General features: G+C 40.2%; 1 long non-coding RNA gene across 2 annotated transcripts in view; it reads left to right on the forward strand.

Moving 5' to 3' along the window:
• Positions 1 to 1,832: 1,832 nt before the first annotated feature.
• LOC127378604 (uncharacterized) overlaps positions 1,833 to 17,775 on the forward strand; it is a 62,915-nt gene continuing 46,972 nt past the window's right edge. For both annotated transcript variants that reach the window (XR_007888109.1, XR_007888108.1), the window contains exon 1: positions 1,833 to 1,890. This is a non-coding gene — a long non-coding RNA (uncharacterized LOC127378604). The remainder of the gene's footprint in view (positions 1,891 to 17,775) is intronic.

Raw genomic sequence — 17,775 nt, forward strand, 5'->3', positions numbered from 1 at the left:
AGAAAGACAGGAGTCTCTAGACAAAGGCAGAGATAGTGAAAGAAATAAAGATGTGAAAGTGACAGAAAATCTGTAAGAGAGACGGAGAAAAATTACTTCATTTAAAAATGTTTTCACCTCTTCAGCTTCCAAGTGCTTCTACATTGCTTACATTAATTAGATGTATCTTAAAATAAAAACTGTGACCTAATGCATAGACACATATTCTAACATTAACTTGAACCTAATTTTAACTTTTTAACCCTAAAACTAATTCTTAACCCTCAAAGTGACGATTGTTCACAGTGCAACACACTCCCTCCACTGACACACACACACCCTGATGCTTGGCACTGGACCAAGAGCAGATAAAAAACAACAACAACAAAAACAATAAAAACTGACACAATGAGCTTATTAAGCCTGCCACCTGAAATTGATCACTAACATATCTCAATTTGCTCCATAGTCTGCCATCTTACATCGTGTTAAATGCTGCTAGTGAGCCTTAACTGAAGTCCTCTGATTGTTAAACCTTGGCTGTCCACGATGTGCAATGTATATAATTTAGATCGAAGCTGCACTGAGTAAGATTTTTATGTAAAAACACAATGGGACTTTAACAGAGGTAAAAACTCACTTGTAATAGACGAGGAATAAATTCAATTTGATTGTCACATATGTTCAGTTGCAGGAAATGGAAGTGAAGTCCAACACCCGGTTTGTCTAAACAGCACTAATTTTTAAACAGCAGTAAGCCTGGACTCATTAATATTAGATCTTTCTGTATAGTACAGACATAGAGTAGCAGTTTATATAATGTGAATAGATGTGTCTCCCTCTCCCAGCTGAATCAGCTGATGAAGAGCTATACTGCAGCTCCTCTGCAGCCCCCACCTTTTCATACTGTGACCCATACATTTCTACTTAACCTGTTTCATGTTGAAATTATCTGTTGTGTATGATTTTGACCCAGTCCTTATTCTTATCTATATCATTGTTGTCTTTGTGCTACTGTTATTATTTGCTGTCCCAGTTTCCACAAAAGGCTCATTTAAAGTTCCATCTTATCTGATGAAAGATGTGTTACCACACTGACATGCTCCAAGGCTCTGTGCATCAGCGCCCGTCGACCTAGGTGTGTGCATGCAGAGATGTGTGTGTTGCATTAGGGCTCTTCTCTCAGCCCAAACCTATACATCATCCACGGTGACGACATATCCAAGCGTCGGACCGTCTCTAGCCGGCCCTCGGAGGTCAATCTCTTAAATGAGATTTCAGCACCACTGACCCATGCTCTGGTCCTCTCACCTTTTGCAGGAGAACAGGAATGACCTTTGACCTCGAGATCTGTAAGCAGCCACCATCTTCCTCCAAGTGGCGACCTCTCAACTGCAGCAAACCATGCCTAAGCTGGGGAGACAGTGAGGAGGTAAGGCCTTGGTGTGTGGAAGACCACAGAGGTGTGAAATGAAGAGTTCACTTCCAAAAGACACCAAAAAAGGGACATTTTATAAAAATAAAACTGGATTTCAGGTCTCTTTATAATTAGTAAAAAAAGATGAATAGAAAGATATTGTAGATATGCCAAAGGGACTAAACAAAACAAAAAAATAGACTAGGGATGAATCCTGTGATATTTTATAGGTTGTGAATGAAGAACTGAAAGATTGACTGATGAATGGGCTCTTTAATTGACATCTGAAAACATATATTGCCACAGAAAGCTAAAGAAAGCTTAAACTGCAATCTAGAATTGTACTTTCTTTACAACAAACTATTGGTACATTTATAAAAATCATTAATGGTTGTTATATTATGAGTTTATTAACTTAACTTTATTATCTTCTTGCAGCCCCCAGTCTACTGCCTCTTCTACTGTCAGAGCTTTCTGTTGGAGAAACTACAAAGGTAAGAGTACAGTGTGTGAACAGTACTACAAAGTATGACAAATTTGTCATATACTGTTAACGATTTCCTACCTACTGTGAGGGGTGTTAGTCTAGTCAGCAGCTTTAATCTGTGTCTTCTGCCCAACAAAAGCTTTAGTGGGTGGGGACATCAAATCCAAGTAATAATCTGATTAAACAAATCTGCTCCTCCATGAGAAATGTGCGTATTTTACTGTAAAGAATCAGCAGAAATAAGAAGAAATATTCACTTTGAGTAACACTGCACAACGTGCTTTGGTAATCGAAAGATACACATAGATAGACACCTTTTTATTGTGTTATATCTTAAACAATTCACAGTTAAGTCAAATCCTTGTTGAGTATTTATTCACTACTCACATTACTGCTACCATTGGTTCCCGTTTGATAAGCTGCAGTGGAGTTTGCATTGAGTTAAATGTATAGTTACAGTGTTAAGTTTACAACAGGTTACAGTATGTAGTGCGTTAGATATGTTAGGGCTCCAAGGCGGATAATGCAAAAGAACATACATTTCCCAGAGGCCGGCCATAGCCTACATACTGTACTACATGCATGCGAGTAGAAGAGCTGCACACACACATACATGTATAGAACAGCCTTTAATGTGTGTATGTGCAGTAGTGTTTTTTTTTTTTTCCTGACATCTTGCAAGTGCTGTATGTATGTCATTAATTGAGTCTCCAGCTCCCTGGAGTGGTTAGCTCTACTTGCACTGGGAAGATAGAAAGGGAGATGCTCTTTGTGTGTGTGTCAGTGTGTGCTCTTCATACAGACGTACACACACAAGCCCTGATCGCCTGATGATTATGCTTGATCAGTGTCAAACACAAACTACTGCAACGGGTGCTTTGAAAAGGAATATATTGTGTACTCAGGCTTTTTCAGACCCTTAGTGGTGTTTTTACAGAGCACAGTGATTTATCCAATTCACCCAGATCTGAGAAATATAATCTTTTTGGGTTGTTTCTTCTGTGATTCAAGCAACACAGACTGCATCGTAATTTTTAAGAAACAAGAAAAAAAATCAAAGTACAAGGAGAAAAAACAACACCTCTGGCGTTTTATTCCGAGAGAAAGAATCAAATCAAATTTTGTGTGCAGAGATGTTTAAGGCATGCAATAAAACACGTACAATCACAGCACATACACCACCTGGGAAACATAAGCTAATAAGACCAGACAGGGAGTCAATACCTCGTTACAGAGCAATAAAAACTCAATCATCAGTGCAAAATTTAAAGTACAAGAATGTACACAAGGAGCTACATTAGTTCATTTGTCAATTAAGACATAAACAAGTTCTTTTAATATCAGGTAGTATGTGGTTCAGTTGCACACTGGAGTGAAACAAACATTTCTTGGTGGAGAAAATCTAATTGGTTTGGTTAAATGTCACTGGTCGGAGTCTCGCTAACCAGTAAACCTGAACAGCAAAGAAAGTCCCGGCAGAATCCATCCATCCCTCCGTCCGTTTTTCTGCTGCTTTGAGTCGCAGTGGCAGCAGGCTAAGTAAGGCCCTGACGCCTCATGCCACTGTCATGTGGTCTAGACATTATTGAGGGATTCCGAGGCATTCCCAAGCCAGATGGGATATGTTATTCCTCCAGTGAGTTGTGGGTCTCTTCCCAGCTGGACTTGGTCCCAAATACCCCCACAGGGTAGCGTCCAGGAGGCACCCTGATCAGATGCTGAATCACCTCAACTGGCTCCTTTCAACATGAATGAACGTCAAGCTCCTTCCGGATGAGCCCAGTTACCTTGTGGTCACCCAGAGAATTATGGCCGCACTGTATTTGAGGGTTGGAATGTTAATCAGATGACAAATTGAACACTTTGTCTTTAGGTTTGACTTCCTCTTCAACACAATAGTCCTTCACAAGACTCACATCACTGTTGACGCTGCACCAATCTGTCTGTTGATCTGATGCTCCATCTCACCCTCACTCATGCACAAAACCCCAAGATGCAGCAGAGTACTATGGCCTTAGACTTTGCTTTCTCTCTGTCAAACCACTTCAGAAAACTGCCCCAGTGTGCAATCTGATGAAGCCAAACCAGCAGAATGATATCATCAGCAAACAACAGAGATGCAATATGTTCAAAATATAAATTGCAATTTTCGAGATCTTGACATTCATGATATTAAAAGGCAATCAAGCTCTCCAAAATCTCTATATTGCTGCTCAAACTACCCTCCGTGGAGTACAAGCAAGTGTGGAATGACGTGAGCTTTCTTTACCAATTGTCACTCAGTGCATTGACGTGTATCTTTAGGATGGTTTAAGAGAAGGAAAAGAGACAAAATGAGGGCTAGTTTTATTTGTTTTCCAGGGGCATTCAAGCCAGGCGGGGCCCAATCAGGGTAGTGTTTCTCGTGGCGGGGCGGCCCTCAGCGCTGAGCTGAACACGATAGTGGTAAATATTTGTATCTCAGCGGTGGACGAACAGCTCTGAGGTCAGTCGTCTGGAATCCCCTGGTTGTTTAGAGACCACTGTTGTTACAGTTGGGCTTTTTTTGGGTATAAAAAGGAGGAATGAGAGAGACAGAGAGAGAATGCTTGACTCCCAGAGGGAGAAAACTGAGCACTAACACTAAAACAAAAGAAGAGAGAGGAAAAGAAGTGTGATTTTGGGGGGAGAATATTTGTCTGCTACATACCAGAGAAACCTCTGCAATTACACCATATATATATATATATAGTGTAATTTATTAACCAGAAATCAAACTGAAAATGAATTAAAACAAAAAACGCTGAAAATATTTCTTAATATGACTGGCTTGGTCTGGCAAGCATCACTTTCTGTCCAACCATCCACACTGACATGAACATTGCTGCAAACCCGGCATTTTTAAATATAATAATCTATATTGATATTGATTTAATGTATATATGAATATATATATATAAAATATATATATTTCATATATACTGTGGCACAGTGGCAGCAGTTTCAAGCGCAAAGCAAAGTTCGGTCCTAGTCTAAGAACTGTCGACTTTGTCATTCCACTGGAGTTTGCGGGCCTGCATACAGTAATAACCTACATATGAATAGACAACAATGTATATGCACATGTGCACACCGTCATATAAATCTACTGCTCTTGTATCTGAATTTAATAGGAAGTCTCAAGATGGTCTAAATGCTGTTCCAACCCTGACAAGAGTAAAATCCATGAGGAAACATATGTCTTGCTAATGACTCCACCATGCTTTTATGATCATAAGGTGAGCCAAGGCTGAGACCTATGAAAGAAATCACTTCCACTGACTCTCTCCTGTTTGTAGAGAATGCAGCTGTAGCTGGGCCGTTTGATGAAAACGAATCAGTGTGACTAGTTCTGCCTTGTAGGGATAGAGAAGTGAGCAACATTAGCGGGGGTGTCATGTTTGATTGGGGTTTATTAGCGCCGCCTGTATTGTTCCTGTTCGTCAACAGACTCCCAGGTAATGTGGTGATAATCGTTGCGGAAGCCTCCATCTGCTCATTTGGGAGAGGGGGGTTGGGGAAATGCCCTCGTTTCAAATCCATTTTCCCAGGTGCTGATGGGAGGCCGCGGGGTGGAAGGGGTGGATGTTGGGAGGAGAGGAGGGAGTAGTGTAGAGCCCTGTTTCATTTACCCAGGAGTGTCGGCGCACTCAGCAACCAGGTTGTCTCTGCTTGTACCGGCTAATGGTTCAAAGCCAGCTGGCTTCAATTGGGAGCTGGGCTCTTGAGTAATACATTTTGCACTTTGGCTCGCTACCAAATGTACGGCATTTTGATGCTGCACGCTACACTGAGTTTATCGCTCAGGTGTTTGGAGCGAACGCCATAAAATCCATAAACAACCGGGTCGTTGCAGATCCAGGTTGTCATTTGAGGCATCGGGGTCAAGGTGCGGCATATCGAGGAGCCGTTCTGGAGCAAGCCAGCGGTAGAGGGCCGTCTCTGGCTTGACTGTTTGTGAGAGGCAATTCTCCACGCTTGTAATTACACGTCTTTAATTGATAACGCGGAAAAACTGCATTGATTTGGTGTCAGCCGAAGGAGCGCGGCGGCCTGGCCTCTAATTACTTCTCAGTTCTGCAATGTCAGGTTCGGTTTCTGCCGTCGCATCTGCACCAAAGATGCAGCTGATGTGATCACACCTGACTGTTTGCTCCTCTGTCCACTTAATTTAACTGACTGAAATAAGAAAATCGGTACCATGCAGTTGCGTGTTGGAGATTTACAGGATTTCCAGCTGGTCAAGCTCCTGTTTGAAAGCATCTACCTTAAGCAAAATGCTGATTTCCTACCAGTTACTAATTCAGGTTACAGTTGTTGTTTTTTGCCACTGACCTCTCTGTGGAAGAGGGGAAGAGGTTTCTTACCAAATACCATATTACATAGTTATTATTATGCTTATAATTTTGCATTAGACGTTTGTTCCTTTATTCATAAAGGACAGCTCAGTTTTTGGTAAAAAGAAATTTCATCAAAGGAACATCAATAGAAACGTTGTTCTGAGTAAGATAATACAGTTTGATCCATGTGTTGCTTCTTAATAATTATATGTTTTTGCAAAGTTGTGCTAGAAATTTGGAAACAGATCCAAATAATTTGTGGTAAGGACAAGCAGCAGAGCATTTTTGAGCAAGTTTGGCCACTTTTTGGTCAGAATTCAGCCATGTAAAGCATGGTGTTGTTGAGTCCAGACAGATGTAAAAAGGAATAAAGCAAACAAACAGATAAAAAGAACAGGAAGTGGACCAGACTTCATGGCCTGTTGGTCCCCCTCTTCCCTCCTGCTTGTCAGCCTTTTAGTCAAGCTATCACTGTAAATTTCCTCTTGGGCTAAATCAAGGCAAGAGGAACTGGAGGCTTGTTACCCGATTGTGCATAATGCCACTAATTTCTGGAAGTGCATGAGAGCGCTGTTGCTGAGGCGATGACAGATCAGGACCAACTGGCTTTATGTGAGACTTCCTGAACAGCTAAATGGTTTTTAAGGTGGGGGAGAACCCGACTTTGGGGCTTTTAAGTGCTGTTAATATCCTGAGAGTTTTTGCAAAATATTTACACACAGTTTTTTCACAGTTTCACCATTTGAATGTTTATTATTGATTTTTAGGATCTTAAGATCTTAGGAACTTCTACACCTGGGGAGTGGAACTCTGCACTGGTATCTAATTTATATTATTTATTTTAAATATCGGTCAAAATTCAAATATTGGTCAACTAAGAATTGATGAATATGACAAAATTTCCCACAGATGTTTAATGAGATACAATGATGAAGTGATGACATGTTTTACCCAAAAGGTCAAAGGTCAGCTTCACTGTGACTTCATTATGTCCTGGGAAAACGCTTTTTTTGGCCATGATTCAACACCATGACTCATGAACAGAAGGGGAGATTGTGCCTATATTTCATAGTTGGTCGGACACTGAATTGGTGACACTTTTGACTTAAAGGTCAAAGATCATAGTGACCTCAAAATAGGTTTTTAGCCATAATTTGGGTGATTCAGACATGCTGAGTGGAACGGCACAATGAGCAAACAATGAGCACAATACTGGATTTCATCTCTCCATCTCATCCATTCAGCCTTTCACTTCCTGCCTCATTCTGAATTTCATTCCAAGCGTCATTGGAATCACGTGACTGCAAACCACGGCGTGCAAATAGCTAATGGTAACCCTGTAAGTGAGCTCATAGAGAGGCTCCGCATCTAAAAATTCCAGGAGAAAAGAAAAGCACCACATTAAGCATAGCTATACTATACTATACCATCTTTACATAGTCATCAAGTACATGTGTAATGTATATTCACTGGAATCATACTATGTATCATCAATACAGTGATAACATAAAAAATACTGACCACATATATTTTGTGAATCTGGGCAGACGTGTATGTAAACTGCAACTTCACTGGTTGGCAGAGGCATACAACCGTGGGGCGGAGACTCTAGTTTCTTTGTGTGTGCGTACAAGTTTCCTTTCTTGTGGGGTGTGCATTTGTACTGTGAATACATGTGTCGTTGTGCATGCATGTATTTCTATGCCAGTCACAGTTTTGTATCTGTGTGTCTGCGTTTGTGTGAGCGTGCTAATAGAGAGATCCTGTCTGTGCTTGACACAAACAATGATGCTTAAAAGCAATTTAATGTGGTTTTAATTAGAATTTAATTGCATTACCTGATCTTAACGGACCTCAAGAGGGAGGCAGGATGATGCTTTAATGTTCATGTTGTTGTTTTTTATTCCCTGTAAACTGTAAGCTGCATTAACATGATGCTTCATAGAATTTATTAGATGTAGAAATAGAGCTCTGTCGGTCTTCTGGAGAGAGTTATCATTCATGTAAGAGCTGGAAATGAGTGTGTGTTGTTAAATGTATGAGAGAGAGACAAAAACGGTGTGTGTGCATATTTGTTGGTGTGTGTATGTGTAAATTGAGTGTGTATGAGAGAAAAAAAAAACTAATTGGTGGAGGTTATAAAGGATTAAGTGTGTATGTGCATGATAAATGTGTGTCTGAGTGTGTGTGTGTGTGTGTTTGTATGTGTGGGGGGGTTCTTGTGAAAGATTGTGATTGTGTGTGAGAGCATGTTTTAATGCATAGAAGCATTTTTGTGTGCCAGAGAGAGAGTGTGTGTGACTGTGAGGGACACATGCAGGAAAAAAAGCAAGTGGGACAAGTTGTATATTTCAGCCAGAGTGTGTGTGGAAGTGAAGGAGAGGGGAGTGTTTCCCTGTGTGTGTGTGTGTGTGTGTGTGTGTGTGTGTGTGTGTGTGTGTGCGTGTGTGTGTGGGTGTGATCTCTCAGCCTGTAGATGGAGCTACACTCTACTCTTCTCTCTCTCTTTCTCTCTCTGTCTTTCTGTCATCCTCCATCTGCACACAATGAATGCATTGTTTCACCCCCTTCCACCCCACACCCCTCCATCTGACACACACACACACACACACACACACACACACACACACACACACACACACATATACACACTTCTCTCCAACAGATTTGGTATTTATGTTAATGTACACCTCTGTGGATCTCTAGCCTCCCAGTGGTTAGATACCGTGTTGATCTGTGGCTTTGGTTGTGTGTGTGTGTGGGTGTGTGGGTGTGTGTGGGTGTATGGCTGTGTGTGTGTGTGTGTGTGTGTGTGTGTGTGTGTGTATGTGCAAACGTGTGTTGTGGGTAGATTTGAGCTCAAGAGGGAAGCTGGAGGGGTTGCTGAGGGTTTAGGGAGTCCAAGGGCAATTCCTGAGACTTTTCCTTCCCTCCATAAACCAGAGAGAGGAAGAAAAAAATCCTGGCACTAGATGGACAACTGAGTCGTCAATAAAAAGCCTTAATGCTTTCAGTTGGTGTTGTCGTCTTTCCGAGGCAGGCAGGATTTGGGAAAATGAACTCAACTAGACTGCAGAACAGTTATGAAGTGCTTGATGATGAGAGCCTGCACACTCGACACGATCAGAGACCCGACAGATCTGGGAAAGCACAGAATGAAAATAAGCCACGTCTTTTGTTTCCTGTCAACTTTTGTGGTGACCAAGAGCTGATGTACGTCTATACGTATATTCAGTAATATTCAGTCTTCTTTTGCTGTGGGTCTCAGGTCTGTGTGTCTGTATGTCGATTACCTAAATTAATCGTAATCTCTTCTCAGCTTTAATCACATGGTACATTACAGAAAAAAGAGATGGAAATGTTGCTGTCCTGTTTATTGGTCTCTGTGAAAGTTCCTTTTTTCGATGAGATCATAGTCTCTCTTTTTTTTTTATGAATTTATGTATCTCGGCACGGGTAGGTTTCCCACCATGTCCATTTAGGAGTGTTAAGTGACGACCTCTATCTCAGTTTGTTAGTCCCACATGGCTGTGTACTGCATTTATCAATGAAGCATGGCGTTGTGCTTGTATTAACTGATTGGCATCAGCTGTTTCATTCATGCTTCACAATCTCTGACTCATTCATCAACTGTGTGATTATCAGCTGACCAGAAACATCCAATCATGTTCACGCAGGTGTACAGAACAATCATTATAACATGGCACTTTTCATTATTATTCTGCTGATGCAGCTCTTTGTCTTTAGACTGTGCTGGAAACACAGACAACAAAGAGCTCAAGGAAGTGTTTAGTGCCTTAAAAAAGTAATTCCTAGGACTAGAAGTTCCATGTACTTTGGGTGGAAACGTGGCTTAACTGTATAAAGGTTTGGTAGAGATGGTAAATTCCATGAGTCACAGTGAGAGAAGTGTCTCTGACCAAAATTTCAAAGCAAAACTTTACATTTTATGGGGCATTTTAAATTCTTTACAAATTAAAATGTAATTAAAAAGGCAGGTCAAAGTTTTTAAATCTTAAACTCACAATGAAGAATAATAAACATTTCAGCTCTCATTTACAACAAATAATAATAATAATAATATTTTTGAGGAATTTATTGTTTTTGCTTAACCAGCAGTTAAGTGTGTATAGTACATTTTTAACAGTTGTGAGTTTTAAAGATTTAAATTAACAGCAATTAAATGATAATATGATATTTAAGACAATACAATTGCTCAAACTACCTTTTTTTCTTAGTAATCTGTGACTCATTGTAATTAACAGCTCAGAGTACAAGTCTTTTCTTTCTCTCTCGGCCCCCTTTAGTCTCCCCATCTTCCACAACTCTATCTGATATTACATGTGATATCATAATATTTTAGGATAATATCGCGGCTCAGAGTATTAAAAAAAGCAGTGTGCATTACAGCGCTGGTAATTCTCACCACTCAAACGGTGTGTGAAATAGAGCTACAGTCAGGTCATTGTTGATCCCCACCTCTAATAGAATAATCAATCTTGCTTTTGGCAAGTCTGTGGGATTAATTATTAAGGGCTGAACATTTACCAGCTAAGCACAGCGCCGCCTGCTTGTCTACCTGCCTCACCGGGCTCGCTTTGCATCCTCCAAAGAATCCGCTCAACCCGGTGTGAATTGATTATCTACATGCTTATCTGCTGACAACAACCACCACCCCTCCATCCCTCTGTATCCCTCCACCTTTAAAACAATGGTATCTTTCCAGTTTGTCAGTCACAGATTTATTTCATGTAGAACACTCACAGAAGGAGGATTAACGGTATCTACTTATACGCTTGTGATAAACTCTTATCTCCTGCCTTCCCCAGAGCACTCTGTGGGTGCACGTTGACCTGTTTTCCTCTTCTTCTTTTTTTCTTTCTCACTCCTTTCTCTGCTCTGTACCTCAGCAATTTAATCATTTAACCATGTATAATCTGGGCCCTCTCCCAATTTGTTAAATCCTCTTGCAGCGGGCACGTTCCTCTTGGAGCAGTTTGGATTTTGTAAGACCTGCAGGAAGTGTATAGATGTAAAAAAGGTGAGCGGGAGGTGAGGCAGTAATGGATGGATTTCATAGAGAAATGAGTTTGAAAGGACAAACACACTGAGAATGACCTGCAGCGTAATTAGGCACCAGTTTATAAATGTGTCAGCGTGAAGAGTTTTTACGATTTAGCAGGTACAGTACATCACAATACAAAGATGACAAGAGGCTGAGGAAAGAATATAAACATGGCCTGTATGTGTGTTTATATATGTGTGAATATCTGTGTGTGTGTGCAGCTGAATGTAGTGTATGTGTACTGCTGTTCATACTATAAGCGTCTGTGTGTTCATGGTTTACATCTAGCAGGTAAACTTTACGCAGCTGCAGCATCCTGTACGCTTAACAGAGGTTTACACAGCATAAACGCATCACTTCCTCCTCATTTAGCGCGATGTAAACCGAGCGTATACCCACCAGGACACCAGCCTTCATCCTGTAAAAGCAGGAAAAGTGACGTTACCTTTGGCCGTTTGACTCTCTGGGTGGCACTGCCATGACGTGGCCTGGGGATTAGCCTGATGACAGTTTGTATCCATTAGGGTTATGGGTTGGCCGTAATGTAAAGTATTCACATCCTCTCGCAGGCTCTTAAAAGGACATTTTTTCTTCTGTCACACAGTCACCTGGTTGAAATATTTTTTTCTTTCTAAATATTCAGAGCATTTGCTTAGAGTGGGTGGTTCTGCAGTTCCAGGAGAATACCACTGTCATGTAGAGTTACAGACCATTTACTTCTGTTTATGTCTCATTTACATTTCCTGCAGTGTTTTTGCAATGCTTGCTGTATGTAATTAAATGTTTTTGTCTTTTTGTAAGCTAAAAAAAACATGCAAAACTTAATAAAACCAATAACAAGAAATGCATTCCTTACCTTCTCAGTAAATATCTTTTAGAGCTTGAGAGGTAAAATTAACCAGTTTTCAACACTAAAAAGCAATGATTAGACCAAGACATGAAAATAATTTAATTACATACATCTCTTTATTTCCCTGTCTTGTTCATGATCCTGCAACACTTCAGATTTATGTACAACCTCCTTAGGTTAGGAACCGTTGCTCTCTGCGAATGTCACAGGGTATAAATGCTGTCACTTTTCTCTAGTGTAGTCTCTCTTGAATGGTACTCCACAACCAAGTTTACTGTGTATTACTTGGAAGAACATATTTGCCCCAATTTAAACCACAGAAACAGTTTAATTGAACATAAAGTAGTACCAATCTCTTACAGTACTTCTGCATGAACCTTCACTCCTCTCTTAACTTTACGAAAAATTTCAGGTTTGGACATTTTTCCTTCTCAGTTTTTTGACTCACCAAACAAGTTTTTGATTGTGAGAGTAAATAAATTGTACATGCATTAGATTGTAGGTTTTTTCTTTGGAGCCCTGGAGCCTCACTTTTATATAACGCAACCTACTGTGAAAGTTTTGTGAAAGAGTCTTTGTTGGTGTCATACAGTGTGTACTTTTATGTCTTCAGGATTTATTAGCAGCCTGTTGTTTTGACCGACTTTATACTTAAAGCTCAGTTTGAACTGATCATGTGATAATTGTTGAAATGCCAACATTAAAATGGCGTTAGACCTCGGAGGGGTCAATATGGAAACGCTGTAGCAAAAGCCTGCCTGTATTTTTAGTTACGAAAGATTTGTTTGTTTTGCACAAGACAAACTCTTTAGGAAACCTATGCAAATCATTATAAAAATCACACTGGATAGAAACATGTAAATATATCTTAAACCAGGGCTTTAGGTTGAAGTTTTCTCCATATATACACACCACAGCAAGTGGGGAAATACACCTCTTCGTGTATCTTAAGAGTGGGTAGCAAAGGATGCATGTAACCTCATTCCACATCCGACACTCAGTGACAAATACATAGTTTGGGGCAAATTTCCATTTCATGTTCGACTACACCGCACATCTCAAATTAAGAGCGCAGCATTATCATCGACAAGGAAATACATCGCGTTAATATTCTCGCTTCACAGTTGCCAAAGAATTAGTTCAGATCTTCGCATAAATTAACGGTGGCACAGTTTAAAAATCGGTAGCTCAAGGCCATGCTCTCAGAACAAGGCAGTGAGTGCCGTGCCTTAATTCACCATTTGTTTTGATGTCTGCATTTGAGGAGTTTGTTTCCAGAACGTTATATATGCATTTTTATGGAGGGAAAAAAAGAAATCTCATTACCTGAAGCTCATCATGCTGTATCTCTAGTAATGCATAGGATCCCGTCTCTAGAGCGCTCAACCATGAACGGAAGTTAACTGCTAGTTTCTCTTATTTTTGTATTATCAATCATCTAAAGGTGTCTCTGTCAACAAAGGATTTATAATATCTACTACTTCAAATTACCTTTTAATTACTAGGATTTACTTTGTGCTTTCAGTGACTGCATAAGAAGAGATGTCACTTTGTTCCAGTTGCTGGATATCTGATTTTCTCACTGCGATAGCTGATGGACATTTTCAAATTATGTCTTGTATATCAGTAAAGTTAAGATGGAAAGATGTGCTTTACTAATATGCCACAATATTTTTAGTTGGGGGCTTTTCCAAGCAAATATTGATATATGTGATTGTTTGGGATTAAATCAGCATATATCTTTGCCACCCCTTAAAGTCTCCATGCCACCCTCTTGCCATCCCAGGAGTATTTCTCTAGATCCACCCCTAACTGGACTCTCGAGGTGTGTAAACCTAAATAGTGGTTCCTCATCTTTCTTCATACAAAAATAAATTGAGTTCAGACAGTTTTAGCCTCTACAGACTACCTAAAAAAGGCCTCCATGTGGCCTGTGTTTGGCTGGATATCTTCAGCAGCGTTCGCAGTTGAGTCCAGAGGTAGAAAGACTTGCTGTTTTGTATTCGTCAGGACTCCTCAGCTTTGGCGCCAGGTGCATGGCTTCAGCACCACAGCATCCCAGTGATGATTTTGTGAGGATAAAGAGCTCTGGGCCCTCAAGGCATCCTGTGTCACACCTCTGTCTAAACACAGAGAGCCACAGAGTTACTCAACTTAGAGGCAGGACAGGAGTCTGGAGTGTTAAATAAAGTAGATAAATAATCATTAAATTGAGTATTATGTGTAGATGGGCAATGAGGAATCATGGTAGTAATATAGCAGCAGCTACTTTAGTATCAAAAATACAAATTGGCCTCACTTTGGAAAAATAAGTGCCCATGTGCTATGTTAAATTAAATATGGGAAAAAAATATGGACATGAGAATGCTTAGCTGTAGCTTTAAGGTCTTTCCAGGGAAAGGTTTACAGATTATTTCCAGTTTACCTGTTTTCATGTAGTTTACCAAGCAGCTGACAGTCTCTATTGTAAACCACTAAGTAGGTTCACTGTTGCGTTGTTGCGGAGCATTTCAAAATGATTCATTTCATTATTATAATATAAAAATCAACATTTTACCACCTTTACGTAATTTCTAAAATGTATTCAAATATATACTGTGGTATTTTTTAGCAGTGCTCTAATAACCTCAGTCTCAATGCCCATGCTAATGGATTAATGTAATTTACATGTATGTCAGCCAGAAAATGTGAGTCACAGTAGGACTGCTTGTCACTAAATGCCTGCACAGTGCAGAATTAATTGTTTATTTGATTTTAAGCCACTCTCAATGAGAATATCAACTACTGTAAATGCCTCACAGGTAAAGAATGGCTTCGTTTCATTCTGAGTTCCTGTACCTGTCATGCAGCACTAGTTTCCCCTCATTCACTGTCTGTGTTCAGTGTCAAGGGGAAGTGCTCTCTCTGGGGCAGCACAGAGGTTTCTCTTCCTGTCGTATTGTATTCAGTCCTTGGCGCGACCTGTTTGTATTACTGAGCTCCACGTCTCTCTGAATCCATTTCCTGCCCAGTGAAAACCTTGAGTATTGTCGAGTTAGCAAGAGCTGGATGTTTTCAGTGTGTGTGTAGATGTGTCTGAGGGTGTGTTTGTGAGTGGTGCAACGGGCTGTCAAGGACTCGTGGTTCATTACTGTAACTGGACAAGACATCAGGGGACACTTTTTGTTTTCTTACTTTTTACTGTCCAGTAAAGGTATATTAAACCTGCTGCCCCCCAAAAAGCAGTTAAGTCAGAGATCTTGAAGACACACATTCTGAGCTAGACATCCAGGATCAGGAATGTCATCTTCTTAAATGTCACAGAGACTGTCACATTACTGCTGAGCTGATTGCAAATATGATCTGTACTTGATAGCTGATGGGGCCAAGTTGTATCTGTTCCACTCTGGGTCAGTTGCTGTTGACAGTTTAAGCGATATAGTGTCTGATATGTAGAGTCTAATCTCTTCAGATCCAGTCCCATGAGGGAGACATACTGATACACAGCTTTACCTAAGCCAAAGATAGCTATTGTCACTCAAGTTCAAGTTCACTCACTTCCAACAGAGTGCTGCAGGAATGAGTTCTAAAACCTGGAAATGAGTTAGCACGTTTGTACGTCCGGTTCCCTTGCTTCGAAGTCAATGGGTTTTTTGAATGGGTTTTTGGTTAGATGCCTGAATCTAGGTCTGTGGTTAACACAAGCTTAAGGGATTTTCATGTGGTTGGAGTTTGTTTATAACCTAACACAAGCGTTTTGCTTCTGGTTATCACAATTGTGCCTCAGAAATCATAAAAGTGGTATTAATTTGTGACAATGATCTTCCTTGTCAGAAAGCTTTGGAATCATTATTTAATGATTTTATTATTTTGTTTGTTTTGCTCCGCTGCTTTCCAGTACCTGTTGAGGTTCATACTAATAATTTGCAGAGTTGGTATTCTGTTACATTGTGTAATATTTAAGATCTACACACGGCTCTATGTGTAATATTATGCAACTGTTAAAACAACATTCTGCATGGATACAGTGACTGCATGACAGCCGTTGCATCAATGTCAAACCAAGGGATTTCTTAATAGAAAGGTGCTTCCTGTGTGTGTGCTTGTCTGTGTATGTGTGTTACAAACAGCAGCTACCTGCGGTGGTCAATCATATCTGCCTGCTTGTTGCCATAACTAGTAAAGCATCACTAACTTTTTCTTTCTTGGGGGTAATTTACCAAGGTGGTGAAAACGTTCAGTCACTGTGAGTTATCTTACTTTCTACTTTTGGTTTTAAACTGTGGTTAAGGAGAAGATTAGAATTTGGGTTTAAGGTTAAAGGAATAAATGGAGATATACTGAGAGTGTGTGTGTGTGTGTGTGTGTGTGTGTGTGTGTGTGTGTGTGTGTGTGTGTGTGTGTGTGTGTGTGTGGTTGCCTGCACCTCCCTGGCCTTCCTGTTGCTGTCATTGAATAACCAACCGCCAAGCCGACACACCACGACCAACATGTCAGGTGCTGTTACATCACACACATACACACATACACAAACAAGGGCGCACACACACAGACAAACACACACATTTGTGCTGTGAAACCGCTACCGAAAAGGTAATCAGCCACAAACCTGATTGCTCCCTTCAGCTGTTTTACACTGACCAGAAGACTCAAATTACACGGCCCAATGTGCTGCAGGTGGAGGATGGAGGGAAAGGAGGAGAGATGTAAAAAGGATAGTTGCTGTTCTTATAGGACAGGACAGAGCAAAAAAGAAGGAAGGGATCACATCCTTTGTATTCATTAGTCATTTCCTAAGTTTCCATGATGAAACTTTGTCAAAAAATAATGCATGAGCTGGTATCCTGGTTCATGAACTTTCCTTTAATGATATTATTTTTTTAAACAAGATGATGAAGAGAGACTATGTAATATATTACAGTTCTTGCAAAAATATTACAGTAATTATAGCATTTCCAACAATAATATTAAAATCCCAGTTGTACCTTTTCATACATTTTGTTTAATGTTTGAACATATATATATATATATATATATATATGTATATATAGCCAGTATAGACAGAGGACAAAGGATCAGAATTTTACCAGACTAAATATAGCTGATATTGATCAGGTAAAAATACACCATGATCAGGTTTGATATTGATCGATACCTCGCTCAATTGTTACTTCTCTAGCTCCTTTTTAGCTGTTAAATCTGCATCTGCATCATCTAAAAATGGTGTCTAGTGGCTGGAACTCAAGATTCATATCCACAACATCTGATTAGTATTATCACGGAGCCTCCCATCTTTCAAAACACTGCATTAAACAAATACTAGTGCATGCTACACTGTTAGCATGGAGCCAGCTATCCCTCAACATTATGTCTTTGAAAATGATAGCATGGAACATCAGAGCCAGCAGTCTACACGGGACACATGGGCGATTTCATTGTCTGTTTTTATTACTTAAGTTGATCAACGAGCCATTCTTCCCTCAAAAAGTATTTCTTTTTAATTATCTCAACTTTCCTCCCCAAGCTGTTCGCCTGTCAGCAACTTTAGCTTCGGCCTCATGCTCTGCTGAACATCCCTCCATCCCTTCCCTGCAACTTAAACTTGGCCGAGGCCTAGAACTTCTCTCTGAGGGGGTTGAC

The sequence above is a fragment of the Dicentrarchus labrax genome, unplaced genomic scaffold (genome assembly GCF_905237075.1).
Source record: "Dicentrarchus labrax unplaced genomic scaffold, dlabrax2021, whole genome shotgun sequence".
In the NCBI taxonomy this organism is placed as follows: Eukaryota; Metazoa; Chordata; class Actinopteri; family Moronidae; genus Dicentrarchus; species Dicentrarchus labrax.